Raw genomic sequence first — 11,789 nt, 5'->3', positions numbered from 1 at the left:
CTCTAACACCCTCTGCACGTCCCTGCTCTCTCTCTCTCTCTCTCTCTCTCTCTCTCTCTCTCTCTCTCTCTCTCTCTCTCTCTCTCTCTCTCTCTCTCTCTCTCTCTCTCTCTCTCTCTCCATACCACCAGGCCAGTACACCATCCCGCTGGAGTGCCTCCAGCCGGGCTACCGCCACGTGCCGCTGCAGTCCCTGACGGGCGACGACCTGCCCTTCGCCCGCCTCTTCGTCCACGTGGCGCTGACCAACCGCCGCGGCGGCGGGAAGCCGCACAAGAGGGGCCTGTCGGTGCGGAAGGCCCGGGGGGCGCGGGCGGGGGGGAAGAGAGAGTACGCGGCCCTCCGGGACCTGGGCGTGCGTCCCGTGGACGACGTCTTCAAGACGGCCGCCGCGCCGCTGAGAGAGGCCACCGACCTGCGGGAGAACATGCAGGTGAGGAGAGTCGGACGATAAAGGGTTTCGTCTAATATATAGGCCACATTGCATATGCTGTTGCATCAAAAATAGCTGTTTTTGCTTATATGTTTGAATGATTTGATTGCTGCCATGGGGATGTGGGGGGGGGGGGATATGTCAATTGTTTTTAAAATACTTAAAAGGTATTTTTTTTCACCGGAGGAAAAATATTCTCTATGAGGCAGTTCTCTGGGCAATATCAGTAGAGGGCGCAGCGGAGTAACTAAAAATGTTTTTTTTCCCGGTGGAAACAAAATCCCTTTTTGGCCAAAAAGTACAGTTTATACGTGTGGTGGGGGGCTCAGAGTGCTTCCACTAAGGAAAGTAGTCTTTCTATTGACACAACCCGCCTTTGTTTTGGTGAGTAGCACCTTTGTTTTGGTGAGCGGCGGAAGTTGATAGTAACATAGCTCTAATGCAACGCATTAGAGCTATTGAACAGAGCTAGGGATTATCATACTAGACGTGTCATATCCTTCTACCCTAATGGAAAGGGGGTACACGAGCACATGGCTGTTTATCCGTGCTCCTTCTCCTACCAAACCACTCCGTTAGCACACATCTCTCCATGCACGCCACCCGAATCCATATGCACTGTACAGGTACATACATAACGTAAACACACACATTGACGAACGGAAACAGCGTCACAACACTGCGGAACAACTCACAGATAGTTATTAAACCAGCTGACAAAGGTTCAAAAATTGTAATTTTAGATAATTTCCAGTACACATACTGTATGAAGTGTGTGAGAGTGCAGTGAATGACAAAACTCTGTTTTACAGTCACATCACTTGTTCTGTAATGGTGTGAACATTGAACTGTATTGTTTAATTTATTAGTACCTATTCTGCTACTTACATCTATACGCAAAATTGTGTTGTCCAAGGGTATTAAGAAGTTATTTAGGAATTAAGAGTAAAAGTACAAATATCTTTAATGCTCCGACATTAAAAATGACCCCCTACCAATACCAATAATACTAATACTACTACAACTACTACTACTACTACTAATAATAATAATAATAATAATATACACTGCGCAAAAAGCATGGAATACGGTTGTGTATATTACAGGAAACTCCCGTTAATCTTTCCAACAAACTCCGGTATAACTCCCCAATTGTATCCCATTACCGTATATTAACCGTATATATATATAATGCCCGCTAAACTCGAGGTTTATACGGGCAAAATACAGTGCCCATAATTGCCCGTGAACTCCTCTTTTCACGCGGCGACAGACTGTCATTGGAGCAGCGTGGATGGATAGGGCTGCTGTGTGTAGTTATGTTGTGGGTTAACCCGTTTTGGTCGGGAACCCATTTTGGTACTGTTAGCATTATGTTATGCTTTATAGCTATTGAAAAATAGCAGATCTACAAGCTCGTAGCGCGCCACCGAGTGGCGCGCTACGAGCTTGTAGGTCTGCTATTTTTGAAAAATCGAAGAGCGACTGACATAGCTAAGACATTTTTAGAATCTGATCTCGGGTCAGAATGGAAAACTGTCAGGATGTATAGAAGACATTTTTTTAGAATCTGATCTCGGGTCAGAATGGAAAACTGTCAGGATGTATAGAAGACATTTTTTTAGAATCTGATCTCAGGTCAGAATGGAAAACTGTCAGGATTTATAGAAGACATTTTTTTAGAATCTGATCTCAGGTCAGAATGGAAAACTGTCAGGATGTGTAGAAGATTTTTTTTTTTTTAGAATCTGATCTCAGGTCAGAATGGAAAACTGTCAGGATGTGTAGAAGATTTTTTTTTTTAGAATCTGATCTCAGGTCAGAATGGAAAACTGTCAGGATGTGTAGAAGATTTTTTTTTTTTTTTAATCTGATCTCAGGTCAGAATGGGCTAACGTTTCTTGGAAAGCTTCCATTTCCATCTATCTTGGAGCGTGTTCTTTCTCTCAGCGCCCAGGCTGTCTCGACTGCCCGGGAGACTGAGAAAGAACAGCAGGACCATGAATCAATAGTCCGACAAATAAGACAAATGGTGTTGGGGTATGGTTAGACTTTGATTACTGCGTGCGTGTGTGTGTGTGTGTGTGTGTGTGTGTGTGTGTGTGTGTGTGTGTGTGTGTGTGTGTGTGTGTGTGTGTGTGTGTGTGTGTGTGTGTGTGTGTGTGTGTGCTTGCGTGCGTGCGTGTGAGAGAAAGAGAGAGAGAGAGAAAGAGAACATGGAGATTCCACCGATTGTAGGATTATTATTTGCCCTGGCCTTTCGTAGTGTAGCTGGCAGGAGTATATCGTGTGTTGTACTAATTAAATACATTGCTGTTTCTTGAGCAAGATGTCTATTGATTTCACTGTAGTGCCAATAAACCAATATCAGACTCAGCTGAATGAAACACACACACACACACACACACACACACACACACACACACACACACACACACACACACACACACACACACACACACACACACACAGAGAGAGAGAGAGAGAGCATATGGATCAAAAGAGAGAAAAATATTGATTGATTGATTGATTGATTGATTGATTTTTAAATTTCACAGTATGTAGAATGGGTACATTTCAAACGAAAGCGCGAGTCAATACAAAAACTGACACCATGATTAAGCATTACATTCGTTTACAACAGGGTCCCCCATTTTCAATTCATCGGAACATTCAGAGACTTGCGAATATACACTTCTATAAAGAAAACAGCTGGAAATCGTCATATAAAGAAAGTAAAATGGGGAAAACATATATATACAGTAAGGTTAAAAGGGGGCGGGGCAGCTAAATTGATGATCAAATATGATCTAAATAGTGAATCGAGCAACTTTAAAAACTGAACTGTCCGGGGGTGTTCACATAAGACTGAGTAAGACGATAAAATGACCAAAAGCTTTTTTTTTAAGTGAAATATCCCTTTAGCCCATTGAGGCCTGACGTCGAAATTTAAAAAGAAAATCTTCTAAATCCTCCAGTTTTCTGAAATAAATATTTTCACGATTTTTCAAAAATAAGCAGACCTATACAAGCTCGTAGCGCGCCACTCGGTGGCGCGCTATGAGCTTGTATAGGTCTGCTATTTTTCAATAGCTAAATTATAACATCATGTTTAAAACACCAAAAGGGGGATCCCTTATACATAGGTATCTTGGTGGTGTATAGAGCGAATCTTTTGGACCAGACCCATTGCAAGATGCTGTACCATTTCCAGCCTGTCAAAATGGGCAGGGGTGATGATAATTGATAACTGATATCAAAAGAAGGGACGGAGCGATACCCGATACCTGGAAAATATCTGATAACAAGCTTATTGAGTATAAGACAATAACAAGCTTATCGGTAAGCTTTATTTGGGCTTATCAAGCCTGCTATCGAGCATATATAGCGGCCCATGATGTCATGTTACAGTTTAACCCATTCTGACCTGAGATCAGATTCTAAAAAAAAATTGTCTTCTAAATCCTGACAGTTTTCTGTAAAAGCTATATGTTTCTATGTCGGTCGTTCTTCGATTTTTCCAAAAAAAGCAGACCTACAAGCTCCTATGTGTTACGATATAGGCAGAGGGGGTAGGACCCAAATGCAGGGCAAGAGCAGGAATGTTCGCATTTACTGATTTATTAAGCAAAAAGCTTACAAACTCAGGGAATTCCAAAAAGCAATGAACTCTTCAAAAAAGGTACAAAACAGGAAACAGGAATGCAAACCTTGAGAAGAGCAATCACAAGTCCAAAAACTCCGAACCTCTCAGAAAAGGCCAAAACACAGAGAACCTGGAACTCAGTACAGCTCGGGGACAAGGAATTAATGATCTGACAGTGTTTGTGTGGAGTGAGTCCAGTCTTATAGGGAGCAGGGTAATTGCAAGTGTTCACAGGTGTGGAATGGGCATGGCACTGTAGGGCTGGAGAGGGGGTGGAAATAGGTGTGTGACAGAGAGGAAATGGAGAGTGGGAGTGGCTGACATGGAAAACATGGTCTGTAGGGAGACAGACCATGACACTATGAGCTTGTAGATCTTCTATTTTTCAATAGCTGAAGCATAACATACAGTAATGCTATAACACCAAAAGGGGTTCCCGCCCACAATGGGTTAAACAATCAAGACAAGAGGCGATCAAAGAAACAAATGTAATCGTCCATGCAGCTGGCACAAACATGTCAGTCTAAAAGTGTATCGATACCTCCCGACCAGCAATTGCCTTCCATTCTGTTAGAAAAGTACTGTTATAATGTTCTCGTGCAGTGTAGAGAACTGTCACTAAACACCGAGTTAAACCGTAGCCAATGAAGACAGAGACGAAGTAAGATTTGACCATTTACTGTTGCTCTTCCTCATGACATGACGGTGAAAACTGCACACATAACAATACAAACATTCAGGGTTTGTTCTTAATTGACATCATTTCACAGTAAAAAGAAAGCAGGTGAGTAGCTAAATGACCTACACACACACCAAGGCAATTAGCAGGATGCCCTACACCTGTGCACTCTAGGCTATACTATGCTCTGCAAACAGCAGCAAACATTGTTAAATAAATAACTTTTCTCTTACAAATAAACATGTACACAAATTCACAAAGTTGTACAGAAAGTTAACTGAAATCAACACAACAACTTACGGCATTGCCTCTAAAATGCTTCCAAGTGGGTTAGATGGGATTCTAGGCTCACAGCTCTGTACAGCCTGTGATCTCTGTGCACTGCTGCATGAAAATGGTGCTGACAGGAAGTGACTCATTAAATACAAAGAGTTTTCAAAATAAAATCACTGGTAACCGGCGACCGCCTTCAAAATAAAGTACTCAAAGCCCTTCTAAGGTAAACAGAAATTCAACCACGCACCATCAATTGATATACAGAAAAATAGAACATTTGCCTTAAAGGCAACACAACTGTATTTGAGGGCCCTATAGTAACTAAAAACATACTGGTTCTGTTCAGAATTTATTGTCTCCCGTCTTTCCTCAAGATAATAGAAAACGCTAGTGGGTCGATAAGAACCCGGGCTCGATAAGCCCCATGATCAATAAGGTGTTATCAATGAAGAGTAACGAGCTCCATCCCTACATCAAAAAGCAACCGAATAACAGAAAACGTTTCTCTCTGTTGTTGTCGTCGGGTCTTCCTCTGTTAGTTAGTTTCATTTGTCCACGTGTGGAAATTCGTCTTCGGTCTCAACAGTAAAAAAAACAAACAGTTACAACAACAGCAACAACCCTTAACACAATTATTTTCTCATGGCAAAAAAAGTGCAGGACAACAGTGGCAAATACAACAAACAAATCTAGCGAGACATGGTATAATTTAGTGCCTTAATGGCATTTGGTATGAAGGAATTTTAAAAAAAATGTTACGGTTATAGCTTTTGGTACTTTGTAGTACAGTCTATACCAGAGGGAAGTATAGTTCGACCTCCCTGCAGAGTGGATGAGAGAGGAGGTCGTTTGCTATCTTAATAGCAAACGTACCTCCTTGTAGATATATACAGCCTAATTGTTGCGGTATTTTGTTTTTTGCGTGCGTGCATGTTTTCGTGTGTGATACAGCTGCGCCCTCTAGTGTGACACACACACACACACACACACACACACACACACACACACACACACACACACACACACACACACACACACACACACACACACACACACACACACAACGACAGACAGACATGTTCTGCTATAGGTCTCATAGTAAAGGCTCACTGGTGTTCGCAATGAAGAGTATAACGAGCTCCATCCCCTAATCAAAAGCATAACCGAATAACAGAAACAGAAGCGTGACACACACACACACACACACACACACACACACACAACGACAGACAGACAGACATGTTCTGCTATAGGTCTCATATAGTAAAGGCTCACTGGTGTTCGCAATGAAGAGTAACGAGCTCCATCCCTAATCGTTACAGAACTCGGTGGAGGTGTTCCGGGAGCTGTGTGGCGTGTCCGCCGTGTCCAACCTCATGCAGTGCGTGCTGGCGCTGGGCTCGCGCGTGACGACGGCGCCAGACGACGGCGGTGGCGGCGGCGGCGGCGGGGCCCCCCTGATCCTGTTCCGGCTCCGGGACCACGCTTACCCGACCATGGAGCCCCAGGGGCCCCTGCCCGAGGTCCTGCGCAAGGTGGTCGCCACCTACGACACGGTGAGAGAGAGAGAAGAAGTTGTTGTCGATTTTTTTGACGGCAAGATTTCGGTTTGAGTTTTTTTTTTCTCCGTCGTAGTCTCTCTTGAATTGTTTTCATTTAGTTTAACCCATTTTGGGGCCGGGGACACCTTTTGGTGTTTTAAAGCAGGGTCAAGTCCGTGGACCACTGGTGGTCCCTGGAAGTATTGCATGTGGTCCCTGCAACCATTCATTTAGTAATGTATAGGATTTGAAGCAGTGAACTGAATGACCCGGTGACCTATGATGACCGTCCATGTATAGTCATTTTACTGACAAATTGGAGGTCAAGAAATTCAACAGAAAAAGGGAGTTATCATCTCAAGAGCGTGAAGTGCAGCGGACTGTCTGGTTGAGTCATTATTATTATTAGGACATTGTACTTCAGTCAGTGGACAATTGGTTGAGAAACAGTGGAATGTGGGATGCATAGCGAGGGTTTAAAAGCATTAATCTTAGCCCTTACCCCATATCCCCTCCCAACACAACAGTGCAGGTCCCCGGGTTGATTCTAAGTCATAGGGTGGTGGTCCCTGGTTCACAATCAGTTGAAAACCCCTGTTTTTTAAAGCATTATGTTATATGCTTTAGCTATTGGAAAATAGTATAGATCTACAAGCTCGTAGCACTGAGTGCCGCGCTACGAGCTTGTATAGGTCTGCTATTTATTTTTTTATCGTGATTCTTTTTTTGAATATATATTCTTTCAGAGTGAGTTTTTTTTAACTCAAATCTTTGCTTCTGGAGGGGTCCCTGGAACAACATATTTTCAGATAGGGGGTCGGCGGCCAAATACAGATAATATTATTGAGAACCACCGATATAGAAACATTATAGGTTTTTCAGAAAACTGGGATTTAGAAGATTTATTTTTAAATCAGGCCAAAAGTCACATCTTATAGTCACCTGGAATGTTTTGGTGTTATAGTCACAAGGTTGTATGGATCGGCTATTTTCATCGAGGAAACAAGTGTAAAAAATGACTTATATAATGGATATCTTTATTTGTTGTCGAAATTGTCAACATATTTAGCCTCAGTTTTAGTCACCACATAGCTCAGTTTTCATTTATAGTTTCCGTTTAGTTTTTTGTCATCAGTGAAAAAAGGTAGTCGACGAACATCTTCCGTCGTAGTTCTTTATAGTCGACGAAATCAACGCTGTAGAGGAAGGAAGAAACGGATTGGCCGTTGGCACGTATACTGTGGGTCGATTGGCTGCGCGGCAGTCAATTAGTTATACACCCGGCCCCCGATCGATAGGTCAGCGTTGCCGGGGCGGTTTGTATTTCGTTGCTCCTGCTGCGCGTCGCGATGATTGGAAGGCAGTGAAGACGTCCCCATAATCCTGTTCTCATTTCATTTTTTAACCCGTTCTGGGCCCGGGAACCCCCTTTTGGTGTGTTATAGCATTATGTTATGCTTTAGCTGTTGAAAAATAGCAGATCTACAAGCTCGTAGGTCTGCTATTTTTTGAAAAATCGAAGAACGACTGACATAGAAACGTATAGGCTTTTTCTGAAAACTGTCAGGATGTAGAAGACTATAGAATCTGATCTCAGGTCAGAATGGAAAACTGTCAGGATGTAGAAGACATTGTTAGAATCTGATCTCAGGTCAGAATGGGTTATTATCCTTAGCCGATCCCCCTCCTCTCCATTTCGTTCTGTCCATTCATCAGATTCTCCCAGCGGCTCTATTTATTTCCCTCTCTCTCTCTCTCTCTCTCTCTCTCTCTCTCTCTCTCTCTCTCTCTCTCTCTCTCTCTCTCTCTCTCTCTCTCTCTCTTCACCTATATCTCTCATCCCTTCGTTCCCTCCTCCAATCTTCGTCCCTCTATACTACCTCCCTCCCACACGCACGCACCCACGCACACACACACTCACACACGCACACACACACTCACACACACACACACACACACACACAAACGCATAGACACACACATGCACGCATGCATGACGCACACCCACACGCATACGCGTGATGCACGCACGTACGCATGCACACACACACGCACGCACACACTCACACACACACACAAACGCATAGACACACACACACACACACACACACACACATGCACGTATGCATGACGCACACCCATACGCATATGTGTAATGCACGCACGTACGCATACACACGCACACATATGCGAGCACACACGCACGCACGCACGCATATGCGAGCACACACGCACGCACGCATGCACGCACGCACCCATGCAAAAAAAACCCCACTTCCTTCACTTCCACTGGGGTTCATTTCATTGATCGTGTGGCTGGCCCAGGGTAAGTGATTTCGATAGAGGCTATATAGTGGTATGTGTCCTGGACGGCTCTCTGTGGTCTGGTGGCTCGGCCCGTCGGCGTTTATAACCCATTCTGACCTGAGATCAGATTCATACGAGGTTTCCACTGGACACACACTGGTCTGATTAACCCATTCTGACCTGAGATCAGATTCTAAAAAAATGTCAGTCGTTCTTCGATTTTTCAAAAATAGCAGACCTACAAGCTCGTAGCGCGCCACTCGGTGGCGCGCTATGAGCTTGTAGATCTGCTATTTTTCAATAGCTAAAGCACGACATGATGCTAACACCAAAACGGGTTCCCGTTCAGAATGGGATAATATACATCTTGGCCTGCAGGCCAGAGCAATATTTTCTTTCCAAATGATATTTGTTTGAAGCTTCATGGCTTACAGTGTGTGTGTGTGTGTGTGTGTGTGTGTGTGTCACTACATTACATTACTGCATTACATTATACATTACATGTCCCCAAGACCTTCTTCCATGCACAGTCTCACAGTCTCGGTGCTCTCGGATGACGGTGTAAATACTAGGAGTGTGTGTGTGTGTGTGTGTGTGTGTGTGTGTGTGTGTGTGTGTGTGTGTGTGTGTGTGTGTGTGTGTGCGTGCGTGCGTGTGCGTGCGCGTGTGTGTGTGTGTTTTTAATGAATCCTAATTACTCCATAAAATCTCCATGGCGCCACAGCCGTGTCTTTCGGAGACTACACTAAGCTCTGTCATAATAGTAGTCCGCCAGGCGACAGGCTTCTTAATTATAAAGTGCAACATTTAGCCTTTTTTATTGGCCTAAAACATTGTCTATATATACTGTACATTATATTCATGAATCCACTTGCTGACCGCGACTGTCAGCGCTGAGCAATTGTTATTTATATAGGGGTTTATATTTTTGACCATATACCGTTAACATACCGAAAAATGACAAACTTTCATTATGCTTTAAGTAGCATGTGACATGACGTGTCATGATTCCGAATCCATTAGTTTTGCACAAAATACACTCCTTGGGCTAAAAAACGTCCATAGCCATCATCACACAAATTTTGTGGACGTTTTTAGCCCATGCATCAGCATCAACGTACCTGTCTGTACCTGTCTGCGTGCGTGCGTGCATGCGTGCGAGAGCGTGCGAGCGTGCGTGTGCGTGTGTGTGTGTGTGTGTGTGTGTGTGTGTGTGTGTCCGTCCATCTGTGAATAGCCAATCTCCGGCACTGTCGGACGGCGATCGGAAAGCCTTTATTGCCTTTATTTATGCATGCAAACACGTTAGGAATTGAGTTCGTTAGGACAGCAGAGTGCATGAGTTACAACAGGGCAGGTTCAAAACAGGACAAGTTGGCAAAAGCAACAACATTGTGCAATAATGAATAATGAATACATATATAAAGTGCAGAGAGTTCAAGTGTTCAGGTCAGTTCTTCAGAGCACAAGTCAAGTCCATGTCACTCCGAGTGGGAGTGGAGGGAGGATGGTCAGGAGGGGGACACACCAGCAGCATTTAGTCCTTAATAGCCCATTCTGACCTGAGATCAGATTCATACGAGGTTTCCACTGGACACACACTGGTCTGATTAACCCATTCTGACCTGAGATCAGATTCTAAAAAATGTCAGTCGTTCTTCGATTTAAAAAAAATAGCAGATCTACAAGCTTGTATAGATCTGCTATTTTTCAATAGCTAAAGCATAACGTAATGCTAACGCTAAAACGGGTTCCTGCCCAAAATGGGTTAGGGAAGGCAACCTCCATGCCTGAGGGGACCTGATGGGTGTGAAACGGTACACAGACCACACTTACAGTACTGTTCGGAAGACATCGAACTCCTTTAAGCCTTAATTAGACGTACCTATAGTTTACCTATATACCAAGACAATTTGGTCAGATATTTATCACTCTTGTCTATATATTCATTCCCGTTCGAATATGAAGGCAGGGGTAATCAATAGCCATGAGCAGGATGATATTTCTCCAGCCCTCGCTCAAGTGTATACTGGCCGACTTCAACGGATGTTCGCTTAAACAGAACAATTACTATCAATAGTATGTCACTTGCCCCACAAGACGAGAAAAGACTCTTGACTTGACTGTCTTCGTAAATTTCGTAATTTCTGGAACATGTTTAATGATACATGTGCATGTATCATATCATACACGTGCGGATACATGTGCTGATCCTGGTTAACTAACTATTTTGTACTATATATACACAGTTTTGTATTAGACAGTGTTATTCCATCCGAACCGATCAAAGTGACACGAAAGAAGCATTATATAGAGAGAAACGTGCTTTTGAACAAGGTGACCCAAATTCAAGTGACCTATAATTCAGAAAGATATACAACAAATAACTAGAGAATTGTGGTGGATTATTTAGAATTTATAATAATCAAGGTTAGAGAGTGGACTGAAACAATGACACTTTATTAAAAAAGACTGGTCTGTATACCGAGCCCAGGGAGGAAGCAAGAATGCAAGCCTTCCCGAGCTCTTTACATTTCCATCTCTTATACACAATGACAGAGCAGAGAATACATTGGAAGTGTGGTCAGGTCCTATGGTCTAGTAATAGGTCATCTGACCCAAATGCAGGCGACAGAACAGGTAAACTTAGGAATATTTATTAATAAAACTCAGGAACTTCCATACAAGACGGCTTTCTATCCTGGTGTGACCACGCCTTCTTGCAGCTTATAGTGTTTCAAAAACAAAAGAGCTATGCATAGATTTTAGACGTTCCCCACAATCCCCCCAGAAGAGTGTCGTCAACGGACAGATTGTATAGATATTGTACCCAGCTACAAATATCTATAGGCACAATTATTGATGACAAACCTAAATACTGATGTGATGCATAAAAAAGGTCAACAA

General features: G+C 43.3%; 1 protein-coding gene across 1 annotated transcript in view; it reads left to right on the top strand.

Annotated features, from left to right (window-relative positions):
* LOC308331576 (inactive phospholipase C-like protein 2) overlaps positions 1-11,789 on the top strand; it is a 79,963-nt gene that overhangs the window by 47,864 nt on the left and 20,310 nt on the right. The gene's annotated exons all lie outside the window — the stretch shown is intronic.

The sequence above is a fragment of the Protomyctophum bolini genome (assembly GCF_963924005.1).
Source record: "Protomyctophum bolini genome assembly, chromosome: 17".
Taxonomy (NCBI): Eukaryota; Metazoa; Chordata; class Actinopteri; order Myctophiformes; family Myctophidae; genus Protomyctophum; species Protomyctophum bolini.
The sequence above is the reverse complement of the archived record's forward strand: the minus strand, read 5'-3'. Positions and strand labels throughout refer to the sequence as shown.